At 46.9% G+C, this 13,469-nt stretch overlaps 1 protein-coding gene across 1 annotated transcript in view; it reads right to left on the bottom strand.

The window, feature by feature from the left end:
* Positions 1-13,469, bottom strand: part of GPRASP1 (G protein-coupled receptor associated sorting protein 1) — a 93,287-nt gene that overhangs the window by 30,470 nt on the left and 49,348 nt on the right. The window contains 2 exon segments of the mRNA XM_061137041.1: positions 7-85; positions 431-498. The gene's annotated coding sequence lies outside the window, so the exon portion shown is untranslated.

The following is a 13,469-nucleotide window of genomic DNA, read 5'->3' as shown; positions in this document are numbered from 1 at the left end:
ACCAACCTGCACTGATGTAGCACAATTTCTTGCTCCTTTCTTTGACTCCAGTGGTGTCAAACTCTACAGCAGCCTGTAGGCTATCCTGAGAACAAGTAAACATATAATAGAGACTGGAGCCTAACTGCTAGAAAGACAAGTGAGAACCCTGACCCTGATACAAACATCTTTCTCTTTTAAAGGTCTAATATGCCTAATATTTTCTGTCTCCTGGTCTCTACTCTCAAGTATTTCTCTCCCATTCACAGCCCAGTCCACACCTACTCCAATATTCCTAGTATACCCTGCAGGAAACGCGAGGGTTTCTGTGGCAGTGTGCAAACTTGACATGGAGTAGGTGAGGTAGAGAAGGCCCTGCAACCACTTGGATCAAAGATATCTGCCATATTACTCTGTAGCTGTCTCCTGTGTTGCCCCTCTTTGCACAAACCTCCAGAGATTTGAACCAGACTCCTCCTCCTTTCCTTCCTTGCAGAAGTGACCAGACTTAAAGCAGGCCTATGGAAAAACAGATGAAAAGGTAAGACAGTCAAGAAATAAAAGCAGCAACTGAGTACTTGGGGGACAGACAAACACCACAAACACAGGAGTTCCCAAGTTACCTGCCTTTTAACATGTAAGAGTCCCATTAGGTAGACTATTTCCTTTTAACTTAGGCCATCTGGACCAGGTTTCTGGATAACCCCTCAACATCATATCACACTCCTCTTACTCTCTTCTTCAATTCTGAAGATTCACCACTTGTTGTTCACCTCCTTTGTGCTGCACAACAAATTGGGGGAAGAGCACCCACATATTCTAGTTTGTGTAGTGGTACTTGTATTTATGACTTCTCTCGCACCTTTATCTCCCAGTTCAGCTTTTCCACCTCCAATTCTGGATAGAGGAGAGAGAGGACGGCAAGGGAGGTATTTAGAAACCAGGTAGAAAGGAGAATTTTAGAAAGTATTCCTGGATGCCTGACCTGCACTGGTCGCACTCACCCCACCCCGATTCAGATGTCCAGTCAATGGCTGCTGCCCACCCTCAACCCCCCATTCCCCACACACCTTCAGAAAAACAGGTCGTTTTCCCATTCCTCGTTTTCCTCAAGCCTCTCCTCTATAGATGCACCCCATGGCCTGAAATTGCCAGACCTACTGCACAGACAGGAGACTTTGGCATCAAAGAGGTGCCTATGGGAAGGGACAGCACCCGGCACGCGGGGCCCTACAGGGACCTTGGCAGAATCATGGCCCGGGCTGCTCCCATCCTGGCTCCCTCTGCCACTTCGTCCATAGCAGCCTCCCGCACAGCCCTCTCCCCGCACAGGCACCGTAGAGGGCGGGGCGCAGGCACCAGGAAAGCCCGTCGGAGACTAGTCCGTGCCGTACGCCTCCCCAGCATCCGAGGGAACCCCAACCCCCCGACCCCGCCCGCACCGGTCGCTGCTGTCTCAGCGCCAGGGATCCTCTGGCGCTGCGCACTTCTCTAAGGATTCCCACTTCGACCCGCTCGCCTTCCCGTCCTCAGGCTGCCAGGGATAGGCTGTGAGCTGGTCATCGCCCCGCGACACCCTCACTTGCCTTCGGAGGCGCAAGGTCCCAGTGGTCGTCCTCCCACTCCGGTCGCAGTTTCTCTTTCGCTTCCCACCGCTCGGCGTGCGGGTAGAACAGCAAAGAGGCGTGTGGCCCACTGCACCGCGGCGCCAAACCCAGCAGAGGATGTGCAGGCTGCAGCACCGACCACTCGCTGCAAGGGTGTCGGGAAGTGGGGGGCGGAGGGATACGGCAATAATGGGCTTGATGCCCCGCACCCACCTCCCGCCAGGCCCAGCATAGTTCCGACCCACAGGGGGCGGGGCCAGGAAGAACGCCAGCCTGAGGGGCGGGGCCTCGCCAGCCCTCCACCGCCCCCCGTGGGGTGACCCCCGCCACGCTGCTGGTCCTGCAGCATAAGGGGGTCACGGGCCGCGCGGCTCGGGCCAGTCGGGATGGGTCGCACTGCAGGGAGCAGCGGATGGATTCAGACCGTCCTGCAGTGTCTGTGTGAACCCCCACACTGTTCGGTGTCTGCCCCCTCCCTTCCCCCATCACGCCGGCCATCCTTCTTGAGTGCCGGTGGCAGGGGAGCTGCTTTCACCTTCAGGGGCCGCGGGCTGGAGGAAAGTGGGAGGGGGCGCCATTGGAGGCCAAGCTCCTGCCCCTCTTCTAAGGGAGGGCAGCCCCTGATAGACCCCTGGCTGAGGAGACAAACCACTTGTCTGCGCCAGTGTCTCATTCTTTCTGCCACACTGCTGTTGCCTCAGTTGCTGTGGTGGCACACTTTACCATTTCACTGTCCCCACAGTTGCCCAGGAAAGAGGACCTTTCCCTGACAGGACCTGCACTTGCTCAGACAATCCTGTTTCTCACCCCACAGCCAGGGGTCAGGCACCACGTAGGGGCAGTCCTGGTTCTTCCTGGCTCCTGTCATGTCTTCTTTTACAGGGGATTCCAAGGGCTCATCATCTTTGGCAGGGTAGGAATATGCCAAGGATTGGAACTAATTGGGATCTCACACGTTTGCCATACACACCAGTCTACTTCCCCCAGCCATTCTTTGGAGAAGGCCCCACCAAACACTTAAGAGAGAAACCTGCTGTTTCTTGAATCCTCTGATTCCTGCACTTCTACATCCTCCCTGTAGTCTCCATCCGCTTCATTTGTGCTCCGTTGGGCAAAGAGCAACCATGGTTATAAACAACTCTGGTTGAGCACAAAACTGCTGGCATTGCTGCCCATTTAAAAACCCAACTAAATGGCACCCTCATTGTGGTAGGCTGAATAAAGATCTCCCAATAATGTCCATGGGCTTCCCAGTGGTGCTAATGGAAAAGAACCCACCTGCCAATGCAGGAGACATAAGAGACCGTTTTCCTATTTGCAACCTTCAGGACTGTAAGATAATATTTTATTGTTATTGTTTTTTTTTTTTTAAACCATCAAGTTTGCAGTAATTTGTTACAGTCATAGTGGGAACCAAATTCTATCACCATCCTGATAAAGTCCATTCCCCTTCACTTTCTTGAATTGGACTTGCGCCCCCAGGAGGATCAATTTGGGGGCTCATCTCTCACCACTATAGCTACCCTCTTAAGCGCCTTCTCTCTTTGCTAAAGAAGAGAAATTTTGCAGTCATCTTTGAGGTTCCTCTTGGAGAAAGTCCCTATTCTTTGAAAATCACTGATGCTTACCAAGATGGAAAGGAAACCTTATTCACAGCACAGCAGAGGATGAGATGGTTGAATGGCATCATTCGACTCAATGGACATGAGTTTGAGCAGACTCTGGGAGATAGTGAAAGATGGGGAAGCCTGGTGTGTTACAGTCCATGGGGTCACAATCAGTTGGACATGACTGAGCAACTGAACAACAAAAAATCATACTACAAATTTTCATATATTTTCATATCAGCTTTTACTTGTTATTAGATATTTATTGTAACTGCACAATATTTCAGTGATAGGAAAAAATCTAGAGATGATTCTAAACTGTATCTAGAGACAACAAATGTCAATTTCCATAGGAAAGTCTTTCACTGTGCCCTTTCAATTACCTTAGCTGAATTGTGGATTATGTTTTCTTTGTTCCAAAGTATACGCTCTCTTGGATGAATGCCAGGTTTGAAGAAAGGTGTCTGAGCTCTGCTGGGATCTCTGGGTGTGTGTTAATTTCTTTGCCACTCTGAACTGTTGCTTCTTGTTGTTAAAGTGACTGCTGCCTTTCATTTATCAACAGATATATATGAGTGTCTACTTTATCCTAGTCACTAGACATGCAGTAAAAATATATATATATATATCTCTGTTCTCTTCAGTTTACATTTACTTGCATTTTCTATTTTATTTAGATTCCTACCTAAAATTTTATGGTCATATCAATGCCAACTTCTCTGGTAATTTCCAGATGCTGGGATATTGATCCCCAAAACATTTACTGGCAGGGGAGTGGATACTGTGAGACTATGAAGTACATTTTGGACAATTTGTTCTAAATTCACTTACAGAACAGACACTATTGCTGTTAACATATATTGGAATAGAAAAGTCCTATTTCATGCTTTTTATGTTCATTCTTAGACCGTCATGTTTAAAATCAAAGAGAAAATAAAAGATTTAAGCAGGATGCTGACCTATGTCTGTCTGACTGTTAAATAATATTGATTTGTTGTTTTTCTGTCGCCCAGTCATATCTGACTCTTTGCGACCCCATAAACTGCAGCACGCCAGGCCTTCCTGTTCCTCACCATCTCCCCAAATTTGCCCAAGTTCATGTCCATTGCATTGGTGATGCCATCCAGCCATTTCATCCTCTGATGCCCTCTTCTCTTTTGTCCTCAATCTTTCCCAGCATCAGGAATTTTTTCAATGAGTCAGCTGTTCACATCAGATGACCAAAATACTGGAGTTTCACCTTCAGGATTAGTCCTTCTGTTAGGTAGTTAGAATAGGAAAAAGGAGTCCAGAATGGCAGTGGCTAAAAGACAAGGAAGGGGAAAGTCCTTGAAAATAGAACAAAGGAAGGTCCAAAGACCAGAGTGAGGACCTCAGGTAGAACAAACAGTACTCCTGGCTAGCCCAATTTACACAGGGCAGGCCCAGGGGGAGGACAAAACATATAAAAATAGGAGCCAAAGGGTGGGGCGGGGGGTCTCTCTCCCACACGCATGTGTACATGCATGCTCTCTCTCTCTCTGTCTTTCTCTCATCTCTTCAGTTCTTTTGGGTCGGCATGCCTTCACGCCTCGAGGATGTGTTTTCCTTTATTTTCTAAATAAAACTGAGCTGTAACACATAGTTGTAACACTGTCCTAGAGCTGTGATGCGCCGAGGGCTTTAATATCCATTGCTTCAAATTTTTGTTGTGACGAGACAGAACCAAGAAAATTACACATTCCCCTGGCATCTGTGGTGCTGTGACTTGGATTTAACCTGGCTGAAACAACCTCAGCGCGGCCCCTGCGAGGAGGAGGCCAAGCACAGCAGGAGCCCAACTTGGTGAAATCTCCCTTGGTAGAAGCAGAAGGCAAAGAAAACCCAGCGCGGGGGAAGTGACAAGAAGCCCATCATGATGGAAACCGGGACAGCAAAAAACGAACTCAGCAGAAAGCTCACATGGCTCAGTCTCAGATTCGAGAAGACCTCCAGTTAAGGTAGGAGGTCCTTGCTCCTATGACTGGAGGAACATATGCCTAATGAAATCTTAATTCCTTTACAATCTCTCGTTTCTTGTTTCCTCGAACAGGTGAGTGGCCGTGGGTGCACATGAGGGACTCTGGAGAGGCTACTCCTCAGTATGTCCCCAAAGCTCCACTCTCTGCTGAGCCCCAGTAGCTGTTACCCAAGCTGGTGGGAGTTCTGTCCTTAATCTTCTTTGTACTAAGGATCAGGCCAATGAAAACTGTGAGCACAGGTCAGGTATTTAGCAGGTTTTGTGGCAGGCTATGAAGGGGATTCCTTGGCACGTTTTTCCCACTGCTTTTTCCTCCCATCCTTCAGCTCCTCTCTCCTGGAACTTGAGCCCAACCAAAACCCATGATGCCTGGCTTCAGGACCTAATGAAGCTCATTGCAAAAATTCAGTGAGAGACACAGCGATAGGTAAGAGGTTGATTTGTTAGGATTCAGAGTACTCTGCAGGGTGTAGGCCATTGCAGAGGGCAAGGGCTCCAGCCAGAAATGCAGCCTGGCTAGGTTTTTCGAGCTGGGTGAATTCATACGCTAATGAGTGGGAAGATCATCCCAACCACTGGGGAACCACCATCCACTGTCTTTTGACAGTGCCTTGGAGAAGGAAATGGTAACCCACTCCAGTATTCTTGCCTGGAAAATCCCATGGATGGAGGAGCCTGGTAGGCTACAGTCCATGGGGTCGCAGAGAATGGGACACGAATGAGTGACTTCACTTTCACTTTCTGGAGCTTTCCTGCCATCTCTGGGTGTGTCATTTAGCTTACAGATCAGGGATTAAGGTTTACTTGAATTTGACTTGTCATCTTGGACCCAATTGATCTTGATTGGTTTATGTTATGCCCTTGGGCTATGCCATTCTTTCAAAAGTTGTGCCCTGCCCCCTTTCCTCCTGTTTCATGTTCTTTTCCTGAGCCCTGTCCAGGCCCACAGTGTTGCCTCTACAATCTTCTGGAGGGACAACCAGAAAATAGCTAGCCCTTGGGAGGGAAATACTGTATAATATCCAGTCTCTAGATATTCAGGCCTTCATCTTCCATGTTTCCTACAACATGTACAACATCAGCATCCCTCAGTGAACCTGCTAGGGTGGGCAACAGGCACACAATGCCTGCTAGAAGTCCATCTGTTGGCATCCCTTCAAGGGCAATTGGGCTTCCAGGGATAATGTTTGCCACTTTGGGAATTGGCCCTGCAGGCCATTTGGGCCCAAACCCTTACCACCCTTCTCCTAAAGTTACAAACATAACCCCAAATCAAATCTCCACTCCACTTTTATGGAGCATCTGGTCTGTTGCCGGTTACCAATTTGTTCTTAAGCCAATTACTAACTCCTACAACCAGGACCCTGCCCCTTTGTTGCTCCATCCCACTTATTATTAAAATACTCTTAATGCCCCTAACAGGGCAGATAACCCACTCCTTTGTCATTACTTCTGTTATTACCTAAATTGGGTCTTTGACAATGAAATGTTTACATTGGAGACACCCTAGCCTGCTCTTATGGAGGACTAGGAGAGGAAATCAGTGACTTCTAATCTCATAAAGCAGTAAGAAGATAAGGCTTATGACAGGTTCCCAGTCTCAGGTCACAGGCTTGGATTGCTTTATATCATGATATCAATTCCCATCTGCAGTGAACAAACTGGCAATAAGGTAAAACTGGTCACGCTGGAGACATTGGGGATGCCCAACTCCAGTCCAGGGGTCCCAGGAGGTCAACTTGCCTTCACCTGCCTAGGGATCCAATGCTCAGGAGCTCGACCTGTCCGGGGATTTGATCTCCAGGAGGCTGTCATGCCTCAGCCTGCCTTGGGATCTGCACCCTGACCTGGGGACACCTGGCTCTCAGGTTGCAACAGCACTGGGTAGGATAAGCTTCAGAAAGATTCACCCCTAAGGAAGTCCACCCAAGGAAATTGAAGGAAGCCTATTACTTGTGGGACTGTGCCCAGTCTCAGCAATAACTCAGGAGCCCAATGAGACCCCATTGCCTTTCTGGAAAGGCTAAAAGAGGCCCTCCAAAAGTTTACTAATCTGGACTTAGACTCTTATGAGGGCAAGGTGATTTTAAGGAACAAATTCCTTTCCCAATGTGCATCAAATATCAGAATAAAGTTACAACAGCTACAGCAGCAGGACCCTGCTGCCTCTTCAGATGAGATGGTCCAGACAGCCACCAATACCTTTTATAACGGAGAACAGAAGGAGGCCAAGGCCCAGGAGAGGGAGAAAAGGAAAGAGACAAGGCATGCCCAGATGCTGGCTGCCCTCCAGGGAAGCCCTATGGCAAACCCCGATTCCTTGAAGGACAAGGCACCAGGCAAATGCCTAATCTGTAGACAGGCAGGGCACTGGGCTAAAGAGTTTCCAAACCGTGACAAGTCTCCTAAAGTGGCTTGCCATAAATGCCATCAACTGGGACAATGGGCAGCACTCTGCCCTCAGGACCCAAGAGCCTCAAGGTCAAGTGCCAAGCCTTCCCTCACAATGGTTCAACAGGACTGAAGCGGCCTGCTCCAGCCAGCCTGCCTGTCACAGATAACCATCACGGGGCTGGAGCCAAGGGTGCAACTGGATGTGGCAGGTAAGCCTGAAAATTTCTTGGTTGACATAGGGGCTACCTACTCTGTCCTGACCTCCTGCTCCGGAGCTTTCTCCTCCCAAACCTGTACTATTTTGGGTGCTACAGGAAAAACAGTTACAAAAAGATTCACCTGAGCACTTTATTGCTGGAATGGACAAATATTTTCCCACAAATTTCTAGTGGTCCCTGACTGTCCTCCTCCCTTATTGGGAAGAAATCTCTCCCTGCCTTCCAAACCTTGCAGCTATTGCAGTCCTGACAGACGATGCTTTAAAACTCTCTTTTGGGGGAAAACTAACTATTTTTACCAGCCACCAAGTGAAACAACTCCTAAATGGGAGAGGCCATTTATGGATGTCTGATCAAAGATTCCTAAGATATCAAGTAGTGCTGATGGAAAATTCAGGCCTCACTGTATCCCTTTGTGAGGTTCTTAACCCAGCCACCCTCCTATCTACCCCTGAGGGATCTCTCCCCTTTCACTCTTGCCTAGAAAACTTGAACCACTGGACAAAACCCCGAGAGGGATTGTTGGAAGATCCTCTGACCAATCCTGAGGAAATCCGGTACACCGATGGAAGCAGCTTTGTGTTGGATGGAAAAAGAAGAGCCAGATATGCAGTAGTCTCCCATTTTGAGACCATAGAGCCTAAACCTTTGCCACCAGGTACTTCGTCCAATTAGCTGAGCTCATAGCCCTGACTCGAGCTTTAGAGCTGGGAAAAGGAAAAAGAATATCCACTTACACTGACTCCAAGTATGCCTTTCTGGTGCTACATGCACATGCTGCTAATTGGAAAGAAAGAGGACACATGACCACCCAAGGGTCCCCAATCAACTATGGTGATCAAATCCTTAGACTCTTGGAGGCAGTCCATCTGCCCACTGAGGTTTCAGTCTCCCACCGTAAAGGACACCAAAAAGGGAGCACAGAAGTGGCACGAGGGAACCAAGAAGCCAATCAGGCAGCTAAGAGAGCAGCATTACAGAACAATGACCTAACAGGGGTTGCCACCTTAGTTCCATAGACTAATTTGCCAGAAACTCCTTCATATACTGAAGGTGAGACTCTTAACTGAGGGCTTTAAAGATCATATGGGGTGGTTCCAAAAGGAGGGACCCCTTTTTCTGCCTGGAAACCTCCAATGGAAGTTGGTTAACTCCTTACATGCCACCACTCATTTAGGAGAAAAGGCCCTCCAAAAATTACTAGAAAGGTCCTTCAGAGGAACAGGCCTCCAAACGACTATAAGGCAAGTGGTCTTCTCTTGTCCCACTTGCCAACTAAACAACCCCCAAGGAGCTTGAAGACCCTAGCTGGCCCAGCCTGTCCTACAATGTGGGACCTACCCAGGAGAGGACTGGCAGATGGACTTCACCCAGATGCCAGTTTCTCAAGGGTATAAAAACCTATTAGTCATGATAGATACATTCACAGGATGGAATGAAGGCTTTCCCAACTGGACTGAGAAGGCTGAGGAGGTGGTAAAAAAAACTGCTCCATGAGATCATTCCAAGGTTTGGTCTTCCTGGGTCATTACAAAGTGACAATGGGACATCACCCAAGGGGTCTCTAAAGCATCCAGTTCAGTTCAGTTGCTCAGTTGTGTCCCATTCTTTGCAACCCCATGAATCGCAGCACGCCAGGCCTCCCTGTCCATCACAAACTCCTGGAGTTTACTCAAACTCATGCCCATCGAGTCGGTGATGCCATACAGCCATCTCATCCTCTGTTGTCCCCTTCTCCTCCTGCCCCCAATCCCTCCAAGCATCAGGGTCTTTTCCAATGAGTCAACTCTTTGCATGAGGTGGCCAAAGTATTGGAGTTTCAGCTTAGGCATTACTTATTATCTCCATTGTGCCTGGTGGCCTCAGTCTTCAGGAAAAGTAGAAAGAGCCAACAAATTCTTAAAATCAGGGATAAAAAAGATAACCCAGGAGACATCTCCTCCCTAGGTTGGAAGGAGGCTTTACCAATAGCTCTCCTCCACATCCGTATTGCCCCTAAGGAATAGGTTGGTCTTAGTCCTTATGAGATGCTATATGGGAGACCTTTTGTTTATGTCAATGACCTCTTCCTAGATCCAGAGGCTCAGACCCTCCAGTCTTATACCATGGCCATTGGACAATTCCAACAGGATATACACTTGTGGGGCATGAACCAGGACCCAAAAGATTCTAAGGAATCACCATTATATGTTTCAGGGACTCAAGTCCTAATTAAAGTCTGGAAAGATGGGTCCCCAAAGGCTCAACTCCAGCCCACATGGAAGGGCCCTTACACTGTAATACTTTCTACCCCCACAGCAATCAAGGTACCAGGACATGACTCCTGGATTCACTACTCATGAGTCAAGCCATGGAAGAAAACAGAAGAGGACACTCAATACACCTGTGAGCCCCTGGGAGATCTCAGATACCTATTCAGAACTATAAATGAGTCATTCTAATGAACACCCCCCAAAATCTAGTTTCTGAGGATAAGATGTCTCAGGACATCTCTAAAGAGCCAACACAGCTTGGCAGGGTTGTACTCCAAAACCAACAGGAGATAGATCTTCTGATCCCTGAACAAGGAGGGACTTGAGCCATCCTGGTGATGGGAATTTGGAGTTGGCTAAAGTCCCTACTAGTCCTTGTTATACCCTGTTGATGCTGCTTATGATTGCTCCATGTATTATCAATTGTCTAACCCGTTTTGTTTGTCTAAGCCTAGTCAACAAGCTACAACATGCAGTGCCAGTTCAACAAGGATATATAAAACTACAGTCGACCATGGAAAATATCACTCATCCTTAGATGGACACCACTATAAGGACTCTGAGGCCTGAGACTAGCAAGAGAGGGAGGCCCAATGCCCCTCACCATCCCAGTTCAGCAGGAAGTAGCCAGAAAGACCTCAACACCCCTATTTCCAAAGAATTGGGCCTCCCATCTATTGGGGTGGGGGGTATGTTGGGTAGTTAGAATAGTAAAAAGGAATCCAGAATGGTGGTGGCTAAAAGACAAGGAAGGGAAAAGCCTACAAAAATAGAACAAAGGAAGGTTCGAGGACTGAAGTGAGGACCTCAGGTAGAACAAACAGCACTCCTGGCTAGCCCAATTTATGTAGCACAGGCCAGGGGAAAGAAAAAAAAAAAAACACATAAAAAGAGGAGCCAAAGGGCTGGGGTGTCTCTCTCTCTCTCCTGCAGGTGATCTCCCTCTCTCTCTTCTCTTTGCGTCTTTTGGGTCAGCATGCCCTCATGCCTCGAGGATGCGTTTTCCTTTATTTTCTATATAAAACTGAGCTGTAACACTGTTTGAGAGCTGTGATGCACTGAGGGCTTTAATGTCCATCACTTCAAATTTTTGTTGTGACAAGACAGAACCGAGGAAATTACACACTCCCCTGACATTTCCAATGAGTATTCAGGGTTGATTTCCCTTAAGATTGACTGGTTTGATCTCCATGCTGTTCAAGGGACTCTCAGGAGTCTTCTCCAGCACCACAGTTCAAAAGTATCAATTCTTTGGTGCTCCACCTTCTTCTATATAAAACTGAGCTGTAACACTGTTTGAGAGCTGTGATGCACTGAGGGCTTTAATGTCCATCACTTCAAATTTTTGTTGTGGCAAGACAGAACCGAGGAAATTACACACTCCCCTGACATTTCCAATGAGTATTCAGGGTTGATTTCCCTTAAGATTGACTGGTTTGATCTCCATGCTGTTCAAGGGACTCTCAGGAGTCTTCTCCAGCACCACAGTTCAAAAGTATCAATTCTTTGGTGCTCCACCTTCTTTATGGTCCAGCTTTCTCAACTATATGTGACCACTGGGAAGACCATAGCCTTGACTATATGGACCTTTGTCAGCAGAGTGATGTCTCTGTTTTTCAATACACTGTCTAGGTTTATCATAGCTTTCCTGCTAACAAGCAAACATCTTCTAACTTCATGGCTGCAGTTACCAGCCGCAGTGATTTTAGAACCCAAGAAGGGGAAATCTGTTACTACTTCCACCTTTTCCCCCTCTATTGGCCATGAAGTAATGGGGCCAGATATCATGATCTTAGTTTTTTAGTATTTAGTTTTAAGCCAGCTCTCCCACTCTCCTTCGTAACCCTCAAGAGGCTCTTCAGTTCCTTTTCGTTTTCATGTAAATACTGAATTTGTGAAAGTCACTCAGTTGTGTCTGACTATTTGTGACCCCATGGTGTATACAGTCCATGGAATTCTCCAGGCCAGAATACTGTATTTACTTCTCTGTATTTAAAAATACTGTATTTACTTCCTTGTAAAATGGATTCTCCTGTGAATGCAACACCCACAGTTCCACCCTCCAGTGTCTCCAATGGCACCTGTGTAATCCTGACTAGCCTCTGAAATCTAAATTTCTGTGGTGTAAATGCTGGGCATTACACCTTTTGATTTTATTTTAAGTGCCTGACATTAAGCTTTTGAGTTGCAAAGGCATCCATTTCAAAAGACATCCATCTTAAATAAACATATTAAGACAGCTACAGAATGGATTTGAGAAGGAACTAGGCCACTCCCACTCATGAAGCTCTCTCTTCCAGAAAGCCTTGGTTAACCTAGTTAACTGAGTCCTTAAGAGATCCTGATTTTTCATTCTTGAGACTACTATCCATTCTTGTGCTTTAAATTAGAAAATAAAGACATCCTGAGGAACCCTAGGCTCCCTATGCTGGGACCCTCATAAAAGAAGAGCCCAGTTTCATGTTCTCTGTCTCTCTCCCCACACCCCCAAATAATCCCCAAACCAGTAAGCCTGGGATACAGAAGCAGTTGTGCTGCCTCACTATACCCACCCCACCTCCCACATCCATGCACACAAACTCTAACATATACCTTGCCTGTGCAGCTTCAGTGATCTACTCCTGTCTCTCATTCATCATGGTCATGGACCTAGTTTTGCCCATTTGGCTTAACTTACCTTTCTTCTGTCCTTCATGTGCCTCAGGCAAACCTTCCCTCTGGTATCTCCCTTTTGTTTAAGGTTGATCCAAACCCTATGTATTCTTAGAATATATCCATTCTCCTATTCCTGAGTTCCAGGCTGCGTTGGGTTCTTGTAAACTATGAAACTGGCTCAACAGTTGTCTACTTTCAGTAGAGACTGAAGAACCTCTAGGAAAGCTCTAAACTGTGTCTGCTACTTGAGACAAAGCACATCTAAAGAATTTATGGGGAGTCTTGACCCAAGAATATTTTCAGATTACATTTACAGTGGGTTCTTCTTTAAGAAAATTTATCCTTAGGGAAAACAAAGCCAGGCACAATGACCTCAGCCCAGGAACAATGCCTTTTCATTAGTGAAGTTTAGCTATTCTATTGATAATGGCAGCACTGGTATTAGGGCTCTTGTTTTTGCCTCTTGTAACATACATCTTCAACTGTATGTCTATCAAAACAAAGGCAGGTTCATAAGTTATCCCAAAAAGAACTGTCTGCAAAGAAACTGTAACATTCTGGTGTGCAGATTCCACTTATAAAGTATAACTTAAAGAGGAAAGAGTGTCAGTTCTCCAACATGGTTTTAAAGTTTAGAGTAGTAGTCAATTCTAACATCATAAGGACTCTGGGTATGGGTAGTGGTTGGACAAATTAGAGGGAGCAATTGGAGGGACTTAAGTGCTTGACAGTAAAGCATACTGTGCCAACCACATATG

Source organism: Dama dama, chromosome X (genome assembly GCF_033118175.1).
Source record: "Dama dama isolate Ldn47 chromosome X, ASM3311817v1, whole genome shotgun sequence".
Lineage (NCBI taxonomy): Eukaryota > Metazoa > Chordata > Mammalia > Artiodactyla > Cervidae > Dama > Dama dama.
This window is presented reverse-complemented; position numbering and strand designations above follow the sequence as displayed.